This window comes from Scyliorhinus torazame, chromosome 6 (assembly GCF_047496885.1).
Source record: "Scyliorhinus torazame isolate Kashiwa2021f chromosome 6, sScyTor2.1, whole genome shotgun sequence".
Classification (NCBI taxonomy): Eukaryota; Metazoa; Chordata; class Chondrichthyes; order Carcharhiniformes; family Scyliorhinidae; genus Scyliorhinus; species Scyliorhinus torazame.
In genome coordinates, this window is record NC_092712.1 from 34,854,592 (window position 1) to 34,878,554 (window position 23,963).

The 23,963-nt window shown below is 50.0% G+C and overlaps 1 protein-coding gene across 6 annotated transcripts in view; it reads left to right on the plus strand.

Moving 5' to 3' along the window:
• The window catches only part of gjc2 (gap junction protein gamma 2), a 448,407-nt gene that overhangs the window by 99,064 nt on the left and 325,380 nt on the right, over positions 1-23,963 (plus strand). The window contains exon 1 of one of the 6 annotated variants that reach the window (XM_072508122.1): positions 23,066-23,521. The exons of the other annotated variants lie outside the window; for them this stretch is intronic. The gene's annotated coding sequence lies outside the window, so the exon portion shown is untranslated. Of the gene's footprint in view, positions 1-23,065; positions 23,522-23,963 lie in introns of those variants that run through there. 6 annotated transcript variants of the gene reach the window in all.

The window sequence follows — 23,963 nt, forward strand, 5'->3', positions numbered from 1 at the left end:
TTTGAATGCAGGAATTTAAACTCCTTGACCCAAGTCATTATTTTCCAATCTATGTGGCAGACATTAAACTGGCGTTACCCTCAGAACATTGTGGTCTCCCATCGCTTTAACTGGGCTGTGGCAGGCATGGGAGCTATGGTCAGTTTTGCATGGTTTCAGTGAAGGCATCAAGGTCTTGGATTTATGGCACAACATAAATGATCATGTAATTTCTGGAATTATGCTGGATTCGTGGGATATTTAAGTTGAACCCAATGCAGTAGATGTGCAAATCTCTAGGAAATGGGGGACTTCCGGCGGCGATCGCGAACGGAGCGGCCGCAGCAAAGACGCTCCCGGACAGCCACAAAATTGCAGCTTTTTAGGGGGGGTTTCCCCGGGGAATTTTCAAAACAAAAAAATTCTTTAGGCCCCGCGAATTCGGCCCTGCCCAGGCGCCAAAGCTCTGATCCATGGAGCTCGAGAGGGAGAGAAAAAAAAAGGAGAGACTGGTCCCGGTGAGCTGCACGTGGAGGAGGAGTGGGGATCGCTCAGAAACAGCCTGAAAGTCGGAGCACGGAGAGGATCACCAGAACAAAATAAGAATTTTAAAATTCAGCCTTCCTTGTTCCTCTCCTACAAATTTTTTTTTTTAAAAGTAAAACTTTTTTAAAGGGGAAAAAAAAAATCTTTTTTAAAAAAAATTTTTTAATCCCTTTTTATTTAAAAAAAATCGTTTTTAAAAGGAGAAAAATAAAAGCCTTGGGGGTTTTTTTTTTCTTTGGGAGAACAAAAAAAAGAATTTCTTTTTCGCACCAAAACCCAGGGAAAAAAAGAGAAAGGCACCGACAGAAATATGCCTCCAAATAATAAATTGGGGGGATGGCGACATGTAAGAAGGAACAGCAGCGAAGGCGCAGGAAAAAAGCAGGAGCTGCGGCCGCGCAGGCCGATAACCCCACGGGGCGAGGCGGAGGTTCAGGCGAATCAGGAAGTGGAAAAGCTGGCGAGCCGAGCAGCGGAGCAGGAACAGGACGCGGCGACCCCCCCCCCCCCCCCCCCCCCCCCACCACGCACTGGGAGGAATGGAGAAGTATTGTTGATTTTCTCCTTGGTTCAACCTTGGAACAAAAGGTTTTATTACCTTTGCTCTCGAGTCGCCAGGTAACTTTATGATACCGCCACGAGGTTCAAGTCCGAGTAATGATCAATAACCCAATACACCGATTAGTAAGATTCAAATCAAAGCACATTTATTATACACCGTAATCGCTACTCATGCACAAATTCTACGTCTAAGCTACTTCTACAACTAACAGGCCTATACTTAACTTTGGACTGGCCCACCAGGTCAGGGGAACAAATGGCCTTTCGTTCGGGTTCTGAGCCTGCGGGATTCGAAGTTGGTACGGATTGGTAGCTAGGAGCGCCTTATCTCGTAGCGAGCGTTGAATTAAGACTTACTGGTTTTGGTGATCACTTGAGTCACTGCACCGGTCACAGTCAATGTTGGTTTGTGTTGCTGGGTGACCCGGGCAGGAAGAAGAGAGTGAAGGGTAGCTGCTGAAGAGAGCGATTTGAACTTGGAGCTTAACTCTTATAGTCCCCAGGGGCTTCACGTCTTTCGGGGCGGACCCTGTACCTGGTCCCAAGTGATTGGACTTTGTCCCAATCGCTTGGTTCGATTTTCTCCAATACTGGAGCGGTTCCCTGATCGATGGGCGGTCTTGAGGTGCTCGTTCACCTCCTGTGTGTTGGCTCTTGCTGGCGCCGAGGAGTCTGGCTTTGCTTTGTGTGTCAAAAATGTTACCTATTGTTCCCGGGGATTGCTCATCAGTATGCAGATAGCTGCTACTTTGTTATGCTGATGGCCGCTGGTATCGATGTTGTCTGGTTTTTGCAGAGGTAAATACACAGCAAACCTGCAGCGGCTGGTTTCTGTCTTGTTGGCTGATTTTCCCATCAGCCTTTGCCGTTCGCCATTTTAAATCAGGAGTTGGCCAATTTAGGTGGCTACAGAAGCGTGCTGAAAACAGAAATAAACGCCACAAAGGAGGAGATAAAAACGGACATAAACGCCATGAGGGAGGCACTCAGGACGGACCTCCACAATGATGAAGGAGATGCTGGCGGAGACAACAGAAAAAATGCAGCGAACCATCAACGGCCTGGAAAGGAAGATCTCTATGCATGAGAAAACTATTCAGGAGTTGGAGCGGGCCGCCTCGGACCAGAGCAACAGGATAGTAACTCAGGAAACCGAGGTGAAAAGGCTGGTAACGATCCAGGGGAGCCTAAGAGGGAAAGTGGAGGTCCAGGAAAATAGGTCCAGACTGCAGAATGTTAAAATAGTGGGTCTGCCAGAGGGGATGGAGGGCAGAGACCCAACAGGCTACGTCACCCAAATGCTGGGCAAACTGGTGGGAAGGGAGAAGTTTCCAAACTCCCCAGAAATCGACAGGGCGCATAGGTCGCTCCGACCCAGGCCCAAAGCCAGGGAGCAGCCCAGAGCGATTATCGTGAAGCTGCACAGGTTCCAAGATGGGGAAAAAATCCTAAAGTGGGCCCGGCAGACGAAAGCGAGCACGTGGGAAGGGAAGACCATAAGGATGTACCAGGACATTGGGGCGGACCTGGCCAAAAGAAGGGCTGGATTCAACAGGGCTAAATCAGCACTCTACAAAAGTAATGTGAAATTTGGGGTGCTATTCCCGGCCAAACTCTGGGTAACATTTGAGGAGAAGGAGCTGTTTTTTAACACCCCAGCGGCAGCGGAGGAGTTTGTTAGAGCGAACAAACTGGGGGAGGGACAGCCACAACGGCCATCATGAAAGCGACGGGGATGGAAAAGAAAGGAAGAATCGGAACAAAGAGCAGTGGGCAGACCGCAAACGGAGACAACACGATCACGAACTGTACACACGTGTTTGGTGCACTGTGTGGGACTGTGCTAACTTGTTCCCGGGCTCGTTCCACCTCAATGCAATGGGGGGGGGGGGGAGCGAAGCAAGGTGAATGAGGGTGAAAAAGGCTACAGGAGGGCGAGACAAGGGCTAGCAAAAGGAAGGTAAAACAGGACCAAAGCAGGGCAAGTGCTGGGAGGGGGCCAACGTGCTAGCGAGGAGGGCTAGCGGGGAGGGCAGGAAGAAAGGAGGGCCGCGGCGCGCTTCTCAGGGGAGAGAGAGCGCCTGGCACAAAGAGAAGGAGGGGGAGGGGGGGCAGGGCAGAAGGGGGGGAAGAGAAGGTGGTGGCGCAGTGATATTGTCACTGAATTAGTAATCCAGAGATCCAGGATAATGCTCTGGGGTCCTGGATTCTAATCCCACCATGGCAGATGGTGAAATTTGAAATCAATAAAAAAAATCTGGAATTAAAAGTGTGACCATAAAACCATTGTCGTAAAGAAACTGGTTCACTAATGTCTGTCGCCCTTAGCCCGGGAACAAGTTAGCACAGTCCCACACAGTGCACCAAACACGTGTGTACAGTTCGTGATCGTGTTGTCTCCGTTTGCGGTCTGCCCACTGCTCTTTGTTCCGATTCTTCCTTTCTTTTCCATCCCCGTCGCTTTCATGATGGCCGTTGTGGCTGTCCCTCCCCCAGTTTGTTCGCTCTAACAAACTCCTCCGCTGCCGCTGGGGTGTTAAAAAACAGCTCCTTCTCCTCAAATGTTACCCAGAGTTTGGCCGGGAATAGCACCCCAAATTTCACATTACTTTTGTAGAGTGCTGATTTAGCCCTGTTGAATCCAGCCCTTCTTTTGGCCAGGTCCGCACCAATGTCCTGGTACATCCTTATGGTCTTCCCTTCCCACGTGCTCGCTTTCGTCTGCCGGGCCCACTTTAGGATTTTTTCCCCATCTTGGAACCTGTGCAGCTTCACGATAATCGCTCTGGGCTGCTCCCTGGCTTTGGGCCTGGGTCGGAGCGACCTATGCGCCCTGTCGATTTCTGGGGAGTTTGGAAACTTCTCCCTTCCCACCAGTTTGCTCAGCATTTGGGTGACGTAGCCTGTTGGGTCTCTGCCCTCCATCCCCTCTGGCAGACCCACTATTTTAACATTCTGCAGTCTTGGACCTATCTGTATGATTCCAGACCCACAGCAATGTGGTTGACTCTAACTGCCCCCATTGCAATTGCTGAGCAAGCCACTCAAATCAAGGGCAATAAGGGGTGGGAATGCAATGGGCAAGACGCTCACATCCCCACATCGAGTTTTAAAAAAACTAGGGCTTTTGGATATTAGAGCAGCACGGTAGCATTGTGGATAGCACAGTTGCTTCACAGCTCCAGGGTCACAGGTTCGATTCCGGCTTGGGTCACTGTCTGTGCGGAGTCTGCACATCTTCCCCGTGTGTGCGTGGGTTTCCTCCGGGTGCTCCGGTTTCCTCCCACAGTCCAAAGATGTGCAGGTTAGGTGGATTGGCCATGATAATTGCCCTTAGTATCCAAAATTGCCTTTAGTGTTGGGTGGGGTTATGGGGATAGGGTGGAGGTGTTGACCTTGCATAGGGTGCTCTTTCCAAGAGCCGGTGCAGACTCGATGGGCCGAATGGCCTCCTTCTGCACTGTAAATTCTATGAAGAACACTGGGGGGACAGAGGAACAGGGACTAAGTGGGGGGGGGGGGGGGGGCGGAGGAGAGGAGCCGGGGGGAGAACGCAGAACAAAAGAGAAGCAAAGGGAAGGGTGAGGTAGATAAGCAGCACGAACACAGGCCTCGGCAGGCATGGAGCAGGGCGAGGAACCAAGATGGTGCCACAAACAGCCACTCGGGAGGGCTTCAGAACGAAGGGAGACCCTGGAGTGCAGGGGTACAGCCATGTGGCGTACACACAGCTGGTGGCCATGGTGGGTGCCCCCTGGACAAAAGGAAACCCCGGAACCCTGGGGCCTGACCTCATGGTGAGAGCGGTGACCGCGGCCATTCTGTACGGCCCCCTAACGAAGGGAAACCCCGGAGGGCAGGGACGCGTCCACCAGGTAAGTATGGGTGACCCTGCAGGACCGGGGGGATCAAAACAAACCCACCAGGATTGTTACCTGGAACGTAAGGGGACTCAACGGCCCGGTCAAAAGATCCAGAGACTTCACCAACCTAAGAAGCCTAAAAGCAGACATAATCTGCCTACAAGAGACGCACCTGAGGGAGAAGGACCGACTGCTGGTAAGGAAGGGCTGGGTGGGACAGACATACCACTCATGCTACGGGACGAGGGCTAGGGGAGTAGCAATATTAATTAGTAAGAGGACGAGGTTTACGGAAACCAAGACAGTTACGGACCTAGGGGGACGGTACGTCATGGTCAGCGGTGTCCTGGAAGGGGCATTTATGGAGCAGATGGGGGCGGTGGACCCATGGAGGTTCCTGTACCCGGGAGAGAAGGAATTTTCATACTTCTCACAAGTACACAAGGTCTACACCCGTATCGACTTCTTTGCAGTGTGCTTCCAGGGATCACAGCCGAAGCCGGGGGGATGGGGGAGGAACCATAGACCGATCCAGAGGGCAATGAAAGGCACATAGGGTCAGTTAAACGAAGGACAAACTAAACCTCTGTATAATAAAGGAAATTAGCACAGGCGAGAAAAATGTGATGTGTATATATACAACTGTTTATAAATATGAGAAATGCCAATAAAAAGATTTTTTAAAAAACATCTCTAGGAAATTCTGGGCCCTTACTAAAAAAGAATGTATTGATGAGTAAGGCAATTTGCCGAACCAGACTAAAGCGGGCGGGAAAACTGGAATATCCACTGAATAGAAAATCAACTGACCAGGAATCACCCTCCCCAAGGAAAGAGAACCAAATATTGGATATAAAATGAAATGGGTGAGAGAGGAGAGTGCAAAATACACAAAATGTCAAAGATAAAAAGATAACAGACAGGATTTAACCACCGCGTTGCACCCGGCATGGATCTGAATAGCGGGAAAGACCAAAATCCGGCGCGAAGTTTGCGATTCACCCGGCACGCTCCCGACGGCAAGTTCCAGGTCTCGCCAAAATAGACGAGAATATCACTAAAGCTCATTTGTATTAGTGTCAATCTCATCAGCGAGATTGAAGTCGAATGCAGCAGCCTCAATGTTGGGGGTTACCCAACTCCCCAGCGAGAAATCATGTGGGCGTCATCCTATTTTAAAACGTGAAGCTGGCCGATGGCGTCTTGGGGGAAGTGAGGAGATGAGTTTCAGTTCATCTTTGTTTTAGTTTGGGCAGTGCTCCTATCAGGAGTGGGACCTTTTGATTTGTCCTTTAATTTGTTTACTTTAGTTTAATTTGTTGGACTTCAAAACAGCTCAAATCTCAAATGCTTCCTCGAGGACACACGTGCCATGTCTCAGAGGCTGTTTCATGCAGAGCATATCAAGCAAACTTTGGCTGAACAGTGTGCCTGAACTCTTGGAGCCACAGCACTATAGAGCCAGCTGCCAACAATCAAACATTAAAGAATAGGGCTTCAGCACTGGTGATCTTCTTGCGACCAAAGGTTAAATGCGTAGATCAGGGAGGCCATCTGAGCACGGTCTCCCTCATATTCCCGGGTCCACGGTTACGGTGTTCTTGCTCCAGAAGGCTACTGATGTCAGCGACAATCTGTTATTCAAAACAAGCCTCATGAGGCAATAATGCCCAGGCATGATGAGAAGCTGATCTTCTGCCAGTAGTTCCTTCAGAGTGGATCTCCGTTTCCTACAACTTGAGACTGAGGAGAACGCAGCTGATGTTGGTGTTGCTCCTGCCCTTGGTGCTGTTGGTGTTACTGCTTCTCTTGTTTGTCATCAGTGGTACAAGAACAAAGAACAAAGAAATGTACAGCACAGGAACAGGCCCTTCGGCCCTCCAAGCCCGTGCCGACCATACTGCCCGACTAAACTACAATCTTCTACACTTCCTGGGTCCGTATCCTTCTATTCCCATCCTATTCATATATTTGTCAAGATGCCCCTTAAATGTCCCTATCGTCCCTGCTTCCACTACCTCCTCCGGCAGCGAGTTCCAGGCACCCACTACCCTCTGCGTAAAAAGAATTGCCTCGTACATCTACTCTAAACCTTGCCCCTCTCACCTTAAACCTATGCCCCCTAGTAATTGACCCCTCTACCCTGGGGAAAAGCCTCTGACTATCCACTCTGTCTATGCCCCTCATAATTTTGTATACCTCTATCAGGTCGCCCCTCAACCTCCTTCGTTCCAGTGAGAACAAACCGAGTTTATTCAATCGCTCCTCATAGCTTATGCCCTCCATACCAGGCAACGTTCTGGTAAATCTCTTCTGCACCCTCTCTAAAGCCTCCACATCCTTCTGGTAGTGTGGCGACCAGAATTGAACACTATACTCCAAGTGTGGCCTAACTAAGGTTCTATACAGCTGCAACATGACTTGCCAATTCTTATACTCAATGCCCCGGCCAATGAAGGCAAGCATGCCGTATGCCTTCTTGACTACCTTCTCCACCTGTGTTGCCCATTTCAATGACCTGTGGACCTGTACTCCTAGATCTCTTTGACTTTCAATACTCTTGAGGGTTCTACCATTCACTGTATATTCCCTACCTGCATTAGACCTTCCAAAATGCATTACCTCACATTTGTAAGGTAGAGTTGCTTAAGGACATGTAGCGCTGCAGTGAAGGCTGACAGCAGGAAAGTTCAGATCAAGGTTAATAAAGTTCAAGGTAGGTGAAATGACTTCTAAGAAGTTGGAATTCACCTGTGAAGCAGTGAAAACGGGCTCTCTGATCAAGTGCTGTGATGATAGGATACTGGACCAGAACCCAACTTTTGTTTTAATTTGTAAAACTGTGAGGAAAGGATACTTCACCCCATGAGTGATAACTCTGACCAATAGATATCTTTTATGCTAAAATAAACTTGAATTTAAACACAGAATTAACCACATTAACATCAAAGAAATAGCTTTACAATTAACACTTAAACAATTCTTAAATAAGAGGGAAAACGTTTTAACTTATGCCACTTGTCACTAATTAAGCAACCCAGACAGTTCAAATATCACTTTAAAATAAAGTTAACAAAACAGGATACTTAACTGTGTAGAACTTTGGAGAGAGAGACAGAGAGACACTCTTCAGGAACAATCTGAAATCTTTCTTGCTGGTCAGACTCTTCTGCTCAACCCAACAGCATTTGGCAAAACTGCAAACTACAGACAGACCTGGCTCCTCCCATTAATTACATAATTTGTATCTCACTAAGATGTCCCATCACCTGTTTAGCTAGTACTTAATAAACTCCTTCAAATTATCCAGCAATCAAAAGAATAGCCCATTAGCCATCTCTCTGCAAACAGGTAAATGCCTAAAATCAATCATTAACTCATCTTTTACGACTCCTAAATGAAATGAAAATTGCTTATTGTCACAAGTAGTCTTCAATGAAGTTACTGTGAAAAGCCCCTAGTTGCCACATTCCGGCGCCTGTCAGGGGAGGCTGGTACGGGAATTGAACCGTGCTGCTAGCCTGCCTTGAAAGCCAGCCAATTGCAGCTTTAGTAGGCACTCTGCCTGTATGTATTTTATACCAGGATGTTAATGACATTACTGCCATAAATAGGAAATATAATATATAACAATTTCTACATTCATCACTGAGAACAAACCTTTCACATAGGCAGCCCAGCATCTATCTAGTTTCACAGTTTATTTCAAGCCTGTCAGTTACACTGGTCAATGGCTCCCCTCTGTGCTCTCACCTTGTTGACCCAGGCAAGTTCCACAGAGCTCGAGAAATGACTTCGCTGTCTGTTAAAAGCAGTATCCTGGGTAAAATTCACAATTTACTGCCTATTGCAAAATCAAAATTAATTAACCACCTGCTCGCCTGCAAATGTGTCCTGGATAAACCCGGAAATAGTAGATAATGTCAGGGTTCTGACCTGCCACCTTCTCGGGCTTTAAATTCACCCCATCCCCCCCACCCCCATTTATGCTGGAACCCACTCCATGCCCCTTCGATAGCCAAGATTCTACTCCTAATGTTCTATTGTTGTTCAATTGCTTCCTGTCAATTTGTGAATGGCAATGGGTTCCGAGATTTAACTTTAAAATGTGGCATTGATCACCTTCCTCGCCCTCCGAGGAAGCTGCTTTGTACTTGGTAATTTGTATCATATTTATGTGTTTGTAAAAATAAATTAAATATGGGAAGGAGAGAAGGAGGCATCATAACAAAAGCTGTGTACACTGTAGGAGTAAGTTAAACAATTATGCCTGCAAACAATCTGTCCAGTCTTCCATTGTGGATAGCATAACTGCTGAGTTATGTAATGTATGCTACAGTGGAAAACTCTGACCTTTGTACATAGTTATCTGGCATTCCAGCTGCCTGTTATTAGTTGGTTCAGTTTTTGTTTTACAAAGTCAAACACTTATTAATTGAAAATGTTTTTTTTAAAAATATTTTTATTTTCCTTTTTCACATTTTCTCCCACATTTACACCCATCAACAATAAACAATAATCAGCAAGATATGTCAATCCCCATAATTTTTTTTTAAAAAATATGTTTACTCCCAAGTTTTTCCAACAAAAATCTTCAACCAGTTAAACCCCCCCCCCCCCTCCCCCCCGTAATAGAAAAGAAAAAGAGAAAAGAACAGAACAGAAACATATCAATCAAACATAATACAGTCTGCCCAAAATTCCCCCCCCCCCCCCCCCGGGTTGCTGCTGCTGCTGACCGACCTCATTCTAACGCTCCACGAGATAATCTAGGAACGGTTGCCACCGCCTGAAGAACCCCTGCGCAGACCCTCTCAAGGCAAACTTTATCCTCTCCAGCTTAATGAACCCTGCCATGTCATTTATCCAGGCTTCCACACTGGGGGGCTTCACGTCCTTCCACATGAGCAAGATCCTCCACCGGGCTACCAGGGACGCAAAGGCCAGAATACCGGCTTGTCCGCCACCCCAAATAATGCCAGCCCCCAACTTGGCTTGACCTAGACTTTCACTACCTTGGACATAGTCTTCGCGAAACCCCTCCAGAACCCATCCAGTGCCGGGCACGACCAGAACGTGTGGGTGTGATTTGCCGCGCTGCCCAAGCACCTCCCGCATCTGTCCTCCATCCCAAAGAACCTACTCAGCCTCGCCCTTGTCATATGCGCTCTGTGAATAACCTTAAACTGTTTCAGGCTGAGCCTGGCACATGAGGAAGAGGAATTAACCCTACTCAGGGCATCGGCCCACAGACCCTCTTAAATCTCCTCCCCCAACTCCTCCTCCCACTTGCCCTTCAGCTCCTCTACCGAAGCCTCCTCCTCTTCTTTCATCTCCTGATATATCGCCAAAACCTTGCCTCCTCCGACCCATACACCCGAAATCACCCTGTCCTGAATCCCCTGTGCCGGGAGCAATGGGACTCCCCTCACCTGCCGCCTCACAAACTCCCTCACTTGCCTTTACCTGAACGCATTTCCCGGGGGTAACCCAAACTTCTCCTCCAGCGCCCCTAGGCTCGCAAACGTCCCGTCTATAAACAGGTCCCCATCCTTCTGATCCCTGCCCGATGCCAGCTCCGAACCCCCCCCCCCCCCCCGTCCATCCTTCCTGGGACGAACCGATGGTTCTCCCGGATCGGGGACCACACCGAGGCTCCCATCTCACCCCTATGTCGTCTCCACTGCCCCCAGATCTTTAGCGTTGCCGCCACCACCGGATTCGTGGTGTACCTTGTCGGCGAGAGCGGCAGCGGTGCTGTCATCAGCGCCCTCAGGCTCGTTCCGTTGCAGGACGCCATCTCCAGCCTCTTCCATGCCGCCCCCTCTCCCTCTATTACCGACTTACGGATCATCGCCACGTTGGCTGCCCAGTAATAGCCACCCAGATTCGGCAACACCAGCCCTCCCTGTCCCTACTACGCTCCAGAAACCCCCTCCTTACCCTCGGGGTCTTGTTTGCCCACACAAAACCCATGATGCTCCTACCTACCCGCTTAAAAAAGGCCGTGGTAATCATAATAGGAAGGCACTGGAACACAAAAAAAAACCTTGGGAGGACCATCATTTTAATCAACTGTACCCTGCCCGCTAGCGAGAGTGGCAACACATCCCATCTTTAAAGTCCTCCTCCATCTGCTCCACCAACCGCGTCAAATTAAGTTTGTGCAGGGCCCCCCAGCTCCTAGCTACCTGGATCCCCAAGTACCGAAAGCTCCTTTCCGCCCTCCTCAACGGTAGGTCATCTATCCCTCTTCCCTAGTCCCCTGGATGCAACACAAAGAGCTCACTTTTCCCTACACTGAGCTTAGGATCTGCATGACCTCCACCATCCCCTCCACTGGATCTGCCACGTACAGCAACAGGTCGTCCGCATACAGTGACACCTGATGCTCCTCTCCCCCTCGGACCAACCCCCCTCCATTTCCTGGACTCCCTTAATGCCATGGCCAAAGGCTCAATTGCTAATGCAAACAACAGGGGGGACAGGGGGCACCCCTGCCTCGACCCTCGATACAGCCGAAAATACTCCGACCTCCGCCGATTCGTAGCCACACTCGCCACCGGGGCTCTATATAGGAGCTTAACCCAACTGATAAACCCCTCCCCAAACCCAAACCTCCGCAACACTTCCCAGAGATACTCCCACTCCACCCGGTCAAAGGCCTTCTCCGCGTCCATAGCTGCCACTATCTCCGCCTCTCCCTCCACCGATGGCATCATAATCATGTTTAGGAGCCTCCGCACATTGGTGTTTAGCTGCCTGCCCTTTACAAATCCCGTCTGGTCCTCATGAATCACCCCTGGGACACAGTCCTCAATTCTCGAGCGAGATCGGTCTATATGACCCACATTGCAGTGGGTCCTTGTCCCGCTTCAGGATCAGAGAGATCAGCGCCCCGGACATTGTCGGGGGCAGGGTCCCCCCCCTCCCTTGCCTCATTGAAAGTCCTCACTAGCAACGGGGCTAACAGGTCCGCATACTTCCTGTAAAACTCAGCCGGGAACCCATCTGGCCCCGGGGTCTTCCTCGCCTGCATGCTCCCCAGTCCTTTAACCAGCTCCTCCAACCCAATTGGCGCCCGAAACCAGCCGCCTCCTGCTCCTCCACCCTCGGGAACCTCAGTTGATCTAGAAATCGCCGCATCCCCTCTTCCCCCGCTGGGGGCTGAGATCTGTACAGCTCCTCATAAAAGTCCTTAAATGTCTCACTTACTTTCACCGCACTCCGCACCGTAGTTCCCCTGCTATCCTTGACTCCACCTATCTCCCTCGCTGCCATCCTCTTACGGAGCTGATGTGCCAGCATCCAGCTCGCCTTCTCCCCATACTCGTACGTCACCCCCTGTGCTTTCCTCCACTGTCCCTCTGCCTTCCCTGTGGTCAACAGGTCGAATTCCATCTGGAGACTTCGCCGCTCCCCAAGTAATCCCTACTCGGGGGCCTCTGCATATCTCCTGTCTACCCTTAGGATCTCCCCCACTAACCTCTCCCTTTCCCTGCCCTCTCTCTTCTCCCTGTGAGCTCTGATGGAGATTAACTCTCCCCTGACCACCGCCTTCAGCGCCTCCCATACTACCCCCACCTCCCCGTTGTCGTTGGCCTCCAAATACCTTTCAATGCACCCCCGCACCCACCCGCACACCACCTCATCCGCCAGTAATCCCACATCCAGACGCCACAGCGGGCGTTGGTCCCTCTCCTCTCCTAGCTCCAGCTCCACCCAGTGTGGGGTGTGGCCTGAGATGGCTATGGCCAAGTACTCCGTTCCCTCCACTTTCGGGATCAGTGCCCTACTCAAAACAAAAAAATCTATCCGGGAGTAGACTCTGTGTACGTGAGAAAAAAAATAAAATTCCCTGGCCAGGGGCCTAGCAAATCTCCACGGATCTACTCCCTCCATCTGGTCCATAAACCCCCTAAGCACCTTGGCCGCAGCCGGCCTCTTCCCCGTCCTCGATCTGGAGCGATCTATTGCTGGGTCCAGCACCGTGTTGAAATCCCCCCCCATTATCAAGCTTCCTGCCTCCAGATCCGGAATCCGCCCCAACATGCGCTTCATGAATCCAGCATCATCCCAGTTCTGGGCGTATACGTTTACCAATACCACCCACGTCCCCTGCAACCTACCGCTCACCATCACTTATCGACCTCCATTGTCCACTACGATATTCTTGGCCTCAAACAACCCTCACCCGCTTCCCCACCAGTATTGCCAACCCTCTGTTCTTCGCATCCAGCCCCGAATGGAATACCTGTCCTACCCATCCCTTTCTTAACCTAACCTGGTCTGCCACCTTCAAATGTGACTCCTGAAGCATGACCACGTCTGCCTTCAGTCCCTTTAAGTGCGCAAACAGTCAGGCCCTCTTAACCGGCCCATTCATGCCCCTCACATTCCAAGTTATCAGCCAGATTGGGGGGCTTCCCCCCCGCCCTGCCGACTAGCCATCTCCTTTTCTAGGCCAGTCCCGTGCCCGCGCCTCCCGCACTCTCCAGTCCCCCAGACGGGGGACTCCCGCCCCGGCCAGCTCTTCTGTTTCCAGTTCCCCATCGGCCAATGCAGCAGCAACCCTATTTTCTCCCCCCCCCGTCCCCCTCCCCCCGCTAGATCCGTATCTAGCTCTTTTGCTCCCCCCATAACACTCCCGTAAGTCAGCTGACTCCTGCTGACCCTGGCCTCCCCCGCCGTCCCATTGACCCCCGCCCCCCCCCCCCGGGAGGGAATCCCCCCTCCCCCTCCTCCCCAGCAATCAGTGTGCGCTTCTCCACCCTGCCCCCTCCCCCCCGCCCTTCCCTAGCGCGAGAAAAAGCCCGCGCTTTCCTGAGCCGGCCCCGCCCCCTTTGGCACCGCTCCTGTTGCAGCCTTATCCCAATTCCCCCATCCCCAGGCCTCCCCTCCCTCCAGCCCCGGCGCCCACACTCTCTCTCAGTCTCCCCATCAGATCTCTTTCCCCCATCCCCCACCCAACCCGTGGATCATTCCATACAGCCGATATCCCCCCCACAACCACAAACCCTCAGTTTGAGTCCAACTTTTCAGTTTGTATAAAGGTCCAAGCCTCCTCAGGCGTTTCGAAGTAGTGGTGTCGATCCTGAAACGTGATCCACAATCGCGCTGACTGCAGCATTCCGAACCTCACCTCCTTCCGATGGAGCACCGCCTTGGCCCGATTAAAACCAGCTCTCTTCTTTGCCACCTCCGCACTCCAGTCCTGATAAATTCGGATCACCGTATTCTCCCACCTGCTGTTCCGCTCTTTCTTGGCCCATCTCAAAACACACTCTCTATCCACGAAACGGTGAAACCTCACCACTACCGCCCTTGGCGGCTCGTTGGCCTTGGGTCTCCTCGCCAGGACCCGATGAGCCCCATCTAGCTCCAGGGGACTCGGAGAGGCCCCCGCACCCATCAGCGAGTTGAGCATCGTGCTCACATATGCCCCGGCATCGGCCCCCTCCACTCCTTCAGGGAGACCCAGAATCCGAAGATTCTTCCTCCTCGACCTGTTCTCCAGGTCCTCAAATCTTTCCGCCCACCTCTTGTGCAGAGCCTCGTGTGCCTCCATCTTCACCGCCAGGCCCAAGATCTCATCCTCATTCTCCGAGGCTTTTTCCCGCACCTCCCGGATCACCGCCCCTTGGGCCTTCTGGGTCTCCACTAACCCCTCGATCGCCATCAGCATTAGTGCCAGCACCTCTTTCTTCAGCTCCTCAAAGCAGCGCCTGAGAAACTCCTGCTGCTGCTGCACCCATGCCGCTTGATCTCCACCTGCCGCCATCTTGTTTTATCTCCCTCGTGCTTTTCGCTGCTCCAAAAACGCTTTTTTGACCGCTCCACTCCTGGTCCACTCCATATACTATGGGGGAGGGACCTTGCTATCCCCTTCCCACACTGGAAGTCGTCAAAAAAATTGCCTTTGGGGCTCCTCTGGAGAGCCCAAATGTCCGTTTTAGCGGGAGCCGGCAAATGTGCGGCTTAGCTCCGCATAGCCGCCACCGGAAGTCTCAATCCCCACAATAACAACGATCCCATCCGCCCACCAACCCCCAAACATGATCCCTTCCAGTGGTGCCTTATCCTCTTCCAGAATAGCTCCGTACACCGCTTACACTGCCCCCTTCTCCAGTCCCCTTGTCGTCAACACCTCCAGCAATGTGGAGGCCGGTTCCTCTGGGAAGCTCTGTATCTCCTTCCTGGCAAAATCCCGAACCTGCATGTACCTAAACACTTCTCCCTGCCCCAGCCCATGCTTCGCTTCCAGCTCCCTCAATCCTGCAAACCGACCCTGAAGAAACAAATCTTTTAGCGTCTTAATCCCCTTCGCTTCCCATTTCCGAAAACTTCCATCCCACCTCCCTGGCTCAAATCTGTGGTTCCCCCGAATCGGCATTTCCCTTGACCCTAAACCCAACCCGAAGTGTTGGCGAAACTGCCTCCAGATTTTCAATGAAGCTATTATTACCGGACTCCCTGAATATTTCCCCGGAGCTATCGGGAGCGGCGCTGTTGCAAGTGCCTTTAGCCCCGACCCCCTGCACAAACTCTCCTCCATTCTGACCCACTGAGAATCAACCCCTCTGACCCAGCTCCGCACCTCCTCCACATTCGCCGCCCAGTAGTAGTACAACAGGTTCGGGGAGACCCAAACCCCCTGCCTGCCTTCGCCTCTGTAGCAGCACCTTTCTCACTCTGGCCACCTTCCCTCCCCATATGAATGAGGTAATCCTTCCCTCAATCTCCCTGAAAAAAGACTTTGGCAGGAAAATCGGTAGGCATTGAAAAATAAACAGGAATCACGGCAACACATTCATTTTAACCGCCTGTACCCGACCCGCCAGTGACAGAGGAAGGCCATCCCACCTTGCCAGATCGGCTTTCACTCTCCCCACCAAACTAGTGATGTTGTACCTGCACCCCCAGATACCTAAAATGAGTCCCTGCTCTACGGAATGGCAGCCCCCCCAACCCTGCCCCCACCCCCGGCCGAGACACCACAAAGTACTCACTCTTGTCCAGGTTCAACTTGTACCCCGAGAAAGACCCAAATACCCGCAGTAGCTCCAATATTCCTCCTATCGACACACTCTGCTCTGACACGTACAGCAGCAAGTCGTTGGCATACAAGGACACCCTATGCTCTATGCCCCCCCCGCACTATTCCTTTCCATGCGTCCCTTGCCACAACTACCTCTGTTTCCTTTCTTTCCGCTGGTGCCATAACAACGTTCAAAACCCTCTTAATGTTCGAAAACGGCTGCCTCCCTTTCACGAACCCCATCTGATCCTCCCCTATCACCTTCGGGAGGCACTCCAGCCTACCCGCCAGTACCTTCGCCAACACTTTTACGTCCACATTCAGAAGTGATATGGGCCGATATGACCCACACTCCGTCGGATCCTTATCTTTTTTTTAGCAACAGGGAAATCGATGCCTGCCCCAAGGTTTGCGGCAACACCCCCTTATCGCCTCTCAAACATCCCCACCATCAGGGGTGCCAACCTATCCTTAAAGTTTTTATAATATTCCACCGGAAACCCATCCGGCCCTGCCACCTTCCCCGACTGCATCCTCCCAATCGCATCCTTTATCTCCTGCTCCACTATTGCTCCTTCTAATGTAGCCCTGTCCCCCTCCCCTAGCCTCGGGTACTCCAACCCATCTAGAAATTCCTGCATCTCACGGTCTCCCCCGAGTGGCTCTGACTTGTACAACCTCTCATAAAACCCCTCAAAAACCTTGTTAATCAGCACTGGGGCCACCAGTGCCCTATCCTTCACCTGAAGAATGTCCCTTGCCGCTGCCTCCCTCCGGAGCTGACTTGCTAACATGCCTTATCTCCATGTTCATAAATTGCACCCCTTGCTCGTCTCAGTTGGCGCACCGCCTTCCTGGTGGACAGTCGGTCGAAGCTCGCCTGTAGTTCCTTCCTCTTTTTCAGTTTTGCAGAGTCCCCATCCTCTGCATACCTCCTATCTACCTCCAACATCTCATCTATTACCCTCTGCCGCTCCACCCTCTCGTCTTTATCCACCCTGGCCTTAAACAAAATTTCCTCACCTCTCACCACCGCCTTTAGAGCCTCCCAGACGACTGCCTTCGACACCTCACCCGTACAATTGAAACCTACATACTCCTTAATTACCTTTTCAATTTTCTCACAGAACACTTGGTTCCCCAAAAGCCCCACATCCAGTTTCCACCCCGGTCTCTGCGCTGCCCCCTTCTCCAGCACCATATCCACCTAATGTGGCAGGGGGATGGGAACCGATGCAGGAAGTTGGAACGTAGTAAAACAGGGACAGAAACAAAAGGCAGTAAGGGGGAAATTGTAAGGCAGAGAAGCCATAGTCAAAAATCAAAAAGGGTGACAGTTCAAGGTACAGTGACTGAGGGGAGCTCAGTGAATAGGACCAGGAATACTAAAAGGAATAAAACGGGAAGTGAAAACATTAATGGTAAGCGACGCGGCAGGTTGTTGCATGAAGATATGGGTTCAACGACAAGGAAAATTAGGAGAAAAGTTAAGAGGAAATATAACTTAGGAGAGGTTACTGATCGAGATGTTAAGATTCAGAACAGAGGTAAAAAAGCCAACATAAGTGTACTTTACCTGAATGCTCGTAGTATTCGGAATAAGGTAAATGAGTTGATGGCGCAAATCATCGTGAATGACTATGATTTAGTGGCCATTACTGAAACATGGTTAAAGGATGGTCACGACTGGGAGTTAAATATCCGAGGGTATCAAACTATTCGGAAGGACAGAGTGGATGGTAAGGGAGGTGGTGTAGCTCTGTTATTTAAGGATGACATCCGGGCAACAGTAAGGGATGACATCGGTGCTATGGAGGATAAGGTTGAATCCATTTGGGTGGAAATCAGGACTAGTAAGGCGAAAAAGTCACTGATAGGAGTAATCTATAGGCCACCAAATAGTAACATTATGGTGGGGCAGGCAATAAACAAAGAAATAACAGATGCATGTAGAAATGGTACAGCAGTTATCATGGGGGATTTTAATCTACATGTTGATTGGTTTAACCAGGTCGGTCAAGGCAGCCTTGAGGAGGAGTTTATAGAATGTATCCGCGATAGTTTCCTAGAACAGTATATAATGGAACCTACGAGGGAACAAGCGGTCCTAGATCTGGTCCTGTGTAATGAGACAGGATTGATTCAGGATCTTATAGTTAGGGATCCTCTCAGAAGGAGCGATCACAATATGGTGGAATTTAAGTGAGTCTCCTGCAGCATTGCTACATCGGCTTTCAAACTTTTAAGATGTGCAAGCACTCTTGACCGGACCTCCTAGCCCTCTCACGTTCCAGGTGATTACTCTTACTGGGGGTCTCTCACCCCCCCCCCACCTTTCTTATCCACCATCACCATACCACTGGGCCCTGCCCCATAAGCCTGACCCGCCCCTGTCCATTGTTAACATCGAACCCCTTCCCCCCCCCCGCCTCCCAAGAACACCCCCTAGAAAAACATCCCCCAACATCCATCCCTCCACCCCCTCTTGCTCGCCTCGTAGGCCCATTGAAGCCTGCTATCCAGGCTCGAACGTCCACAGTCCTCCTCCCACCTCACCCCCGTTCACTAACTGTCTTTAGTTAGATAGCGCGGGTGGCTCCCCCCGCCAAGACCTCTCGCCCCCTTCCACCCAGTCCCAGAGAAAGAAACACCAAAACAAACCCAAGAATCCAACCCCTACAATTCACTAACATAACATTTAACCGTCGCAACACAGAACGCCATTAACTTGAACTCTGTAACAATGCAAAGATACGGGCAGCACGGTAGCATTGTGGATAGCACAATTGCTTCACAGCTCCAGGGTCCCAGGTTCGATTCCGGCTTGGGTCACTGTCTGTGCGGAGTCTGCACATCCTCCCTGTGTGTGCGTGGGTTTCCTCCGGGTGCTCCGGTTTCCTCCCACAGTCCAAAGATGTGCAGGTTAGATGGATTGGCCATGATAAATTGCCCTTGGTGTCCAAAATTGCCCTTAGTGTTGGGTGGGGTTATTGGGTTATGGGGATAGGGTGGAGGTGTTAACCTTGGGTAGGGTGCTCTTTCCAAGAGCTGGTGCAGACTCGATGGGCCGAATGGCCTCCTTCTGCACTGTAAATTCTATGGTATAAGTAAATTTCAATACAGATCAGTAAAAAGAAAGTTGTAACATTTGTACATTTTCCAACCGCTCAAACACAGTCCACAGTCTCTCTTCCAGTTCCGCTCTTCACGTCTGTCCCACGCCTTCTGCCCTCACGAACGCCTCAGCCGCCTCCGCTGTCTCAAAATAAAAGTCTTTGGCGTTATATGTTACTCTCAACTTCGCCGGGTACACCACACCAAATCGCACCCCCTTCTTGTACAAAGCCGCCTTCACTCACCCAAACGTCACTTGTCTTTTCGCCAACTCCACCGTCAAGTCCTGGTAGATCCGAACCGCAGTACCATCCCACAGCACCTCACGCTCCTGCTTCGCCCAGCTTAATACTTTCTCCTTCATGCAAAACTTATGGAAGCAGATAATTACTGCCCTTGGCGGCTCGTTCACTTTGGGCGTCGGCCTTAATGACCCATGAGCTCGGTCTAGCTCGTACAGGGTGGGGCTCTCGCCCTTCCCCATCAGCTCCGCCAACTTGTTAGCGAAGTATTGCGTTGGCCTTGGGCCCTCTGTCCCTTCGGGCAAGCCCACAATTCTCAAATTGTGCCGCCTTGAGCGATTTTCCAAGTCTTCCTGCTTTGCTCGGAGTCCTCTGTTAACCTCCACCACCCTCCGCAGCTCGTCCCCCATCGAGGTGTCCTGGTCGCTGTATCGTGTCACGGCCTCCTTCATCATCTCACCCTGCTCTCTCACCTCGACCGATGCCTTTGCCACCTCCACCCTCATCAGGCCGATTGCCTCCTCCACCAATGACCTCAACACGACCGCCATCTCTTTCCTCAAGGCCTCCATGTGCCTCACCAAATGTTTTTCCAGCTCCACCGCCATCACCTCGGTCGTCTTCTCCACCGTAAGTAGTGCGGCCCCGCCTTGCAGTTCGGCTTCCGCCATCCTGTCAACACTTTTGCTCGTCTTTTCCTTCGGCGTTTCCTCCTTTCTTCGACGCTGCTCTTCGCATCCTTTAGCGGCTTATTGTTTTTCATCTTCTTTCTTTTCTCCTCTCTCCCCTTTCACCCTCCTGCCCTTCATCAATCAGACATTCTTCTTTTTTGAAAAAAAAACAGGGGGGAGAGAGAGAAAAGAACTTTCACCAAGCTTCCTTAAATCTTCTTTCTTTCTCCTCTGCATTCACCTGGGACCAGGCTTCAGCCTTCTTTCTTCTTCCTAGGTGTGAACCATCCGACGTGGAACACCCTCCCTACATGGTGCCCTGGCCTTCGGCCTGCCGCCTCGGCCCTCCTCCTAGCTCCGCCCCCGCTGCTCTGACCTGCCGCGCCGAGCGGGGGCGCCTCAGCGCCCGACACCCGCGCGGGGTTCTACGCCGGTTTATATACCGGCCCCGCTGGCTGCTCGTGGCGGCCCCAAAGGCCGACGATAGTCGGGGGGTGCGTGAGGACGCGGGGATTTCCCCGAAATCACCGCGAATCGTGGCCACCGGCGGGAGCTCTTGTCGCTGCGGCCGCTCTGCTCGTCCACGCCCTGAAAATGGTTCTTGTAGATCGTTATGCTTATGTGTATATATATAGCTGTGTTATTGCAAATCCAGCATGCTCTGTAACTTGTCTTGTTGGCATTCAGCCCCAGCATTCTGGCTTGGTCAGATGCTCACACGTGAATACCATCAGCATGGGCCGTGAGACAGTAATTAAAAGCAAGGACTCGGGCTGTGATTTTCTTCCTCTTTCTGAGCCCAGGCAACAATGAAGTATAAAGTCTACGACATTCGAGTTCTAAATGGGTTAATATTCCGCCACACAATCAAATCCCCACTCAACCATCATGAATCTGTTTCAAGAGCAGTGATGGTAGTAATACGAAAATGTGACAGAGATGATATGAATAGAAAAGAGAAGTGGGAAGAATTCTAATTACTTTAAAGGGGAAATCACAGGATGGCGACAGGTGGGAAGACAGTTGCATAACGTTAGCCCACCTTTTCCAGCAGGTGGATTTGCCGGAGGGGTTTTATTCCCTGAGTTGTTGGGAGTAGATTGCCGTGTGATTTATGGAGAAGCTGACATTATGCTGGCCTTTCCGAGTGCTTCCCCTATAAAGAAAAAAACCTTCCATTTAAATGGTGTCTTTCATCTCAGAATATGCCAAAGTGTTTCACGGTGAACAAATTAGTTGTGAATTGTGGCCAGTGTTGTTTTGTGGGCACACGTGCCAAGCAGTTTCTACTGGCACACAAGTGAGTTATACAGATAAATATCTGGTGGTGTATGGAGAGTTGAATGTGAAACAAGACACTTGGAGTCTTCCAGTTTTTCTTCAGAAAAGTTCTGTTGAATCTTTTCAGATCCACCTGAACAGGCTAGAATAGGACTCAGTTTGTCATCTGGAAAGCAGCGCAATGGCCAGACTGTTGGGAGCTCAAGTTCTAGTGTGGCGTATGGAAGTGGCATCCTTTTGAATCAGAAGGGACTGTGCTACAACTGACATTTATGGGGATATATTGGACAAAAGAAGGAACTTGTATTCATAGAATTTACAGTGCAGAAGGAGGCCATTCGGCCCATCGAGTCTGCACCGGCTCTTGGAAAGAGCACCCTACCCAAGGTCCACACCTCCACCCTATCCCCATCACCCAGTAACCCCACTCAACACTAAGGGCAATTTTAGACACTAAGGGCAATTTAGCATGGCCAATCCACCTAACCTGCACATCTTTGGACTGTGGGAGGAAACCGGAGCACCCGGAGGAAACCCACCCACACACTGGGAGAATGTATTCATATGGTGTCTTTCACAACTTCAAGTCGTCTTGAAGCACTTCACAATCCATGCAGTACTTTTAAAATATAGTCACTGTTGTAATGCAGGGAAACATGGTCGCCAGTTTAGGCACAACAAGATCCCACAAACATTGAGCAGATCAATTTTAATGTATTAGAGATGAATGTTGGCCAGGACACTGGGTAAACTCAGCTGCTCGTCCTTGAAAATAGTACCATAGGATCTTTACATCCACCTGAGGGGGTTACACATCTTATTATGATGTTACAGCAATTTTCATCACAAAATATGCACATGTACTGATTTAAACTTGTGCTGATATACATAGCTAATGTGTCTGATTAACTATAGCAAATGCATCTTCCTTTAAATATTGTGTGAAGAAATTGTACAATTGCCTTAATTAATTAGCCAACGTAAATTTTTGTTCAGTAATAAACTTCCCCATTCTGCCATGCTGCCAAAAAGGAAAAACAGCAGATATAAAGAATACTGTGGCAAGGAACCTATACAGAAAATGCACTGTTTGGGCCTAAAGAGCTGGAACTTCCAATCTTTTTATTCTGTAGACTCGGGAGGATTTACAATGAACATGCAGATTTGGAAAAACAATTAACAGTGAATCTCATTATCAGTTCACATTAAAGGGCAAGAGCCTCTTATGTAAACCGAGAGGGGTAAATTTTGGCAGCTGAGAAAGTTAGTAAAAGAAGCCAGCCTTCCTGTTGCTGATTGATACTGGTGATCCCCAGCTGGAAACTGGATGTGTGGACATTTGGCAAGAGCGGAATCAGGCTCAGTTGCACAAAATCCAATGGTTGAGTGGACTGTGAATAGCCTAGGCTGACACATGATGAGTAGTCACTCGGGCATAGTACCGGATGGCTCATAGCACCAGTGGAGTCCCACCCCACCAGTGCCTTCAGGAAAGGAAGGGAGAATAAACTGGGAAAACAAACCTGCAGCAGTGAAACAAATGGCACTTACATCATTTAATGGCTCTCCCAAAAAAATAATCTGATTTAGGTTTCCTGGCAGATTAGATTGACAGCCTTGCTGTCGTCGAAAAATCCTTGCACTGTTTCAGTGTGTGTGTGTATAATAGCACACCCACCCCCGCACCCCATAGCATAAATAAGCCATCTGTGTACTACAGGACTGTATGCTCTTTATGCTTGAGGAGGTTGTATGAACACTGAAGAGGATTAGCTGAATGTTTTGAAAGAAGCAGAATAAAAACTGCTGATGTGGCAGATTCCTTTTTTGAAGTCAAGTTTTGCGTCTTGGTTCTGTTTCGTAGTCGGGAACATTTTCCAGTCATGTGCATGGCATTCCAGGAGTTTGCAGATGAGAGCAGACTTAGACAGTAATTCTATTTTTTTTAATCTATTCAAATTTGGAGACTCCCAGTGCTGAGAAATGGGGAATTTAAAGGAGAATATTATTGTTTTTCAGTAAGGGACAGTTAATTTGGATTTTTTAAGAATCGCTCCTTTTTTGAAATGAAGATTTATTTGCTGTGAGAGTGCTGCTGATGTTAAGCCAAAGAAGAGAAAAACGAGGCGCTGATGGAATCTGTAGGCTGGATCTCATCTGTGGAAGGAAGGATTTTAGCCTCTGGAAGTGGAACAATGTGGGAGACATGGCTCCATAAAACCTTAAGTATGGCTGAGAAAAAAAGTGTTGTAGCAACTGTTGTTAATATGTTTGATATATGTTTGAGTTTATATCTACATGCTGTTCAATGTGCTTGTCATTCTAATTCCAGCAGATTTGGAACCCCTTGTGTAATTTATTTTTAGATCTTTCAGTGTAATTTGGGCTGTGGTACTTTGAACTACGATGTGTTAAATATTTTCATCAGGATTGTAAAACACCAGATAATGTTGTAACATACTTGCACCATTTGTATCTATCATTGCAGCACAGCCTTAGTGCAAATAGGAAGCTGCACCAACACTGACATGGAGCAGTAGAAAGGCAGAGCTTTACACCTGCATGTTCATCCACATACACATAGAGCACTGCTTGCTGACTGTTCTGTTGCTAGAAATAAAAAGCTTGGTTTTGGGAGAGAAAAGAAAACACTTTTTTTAAAGCAGGA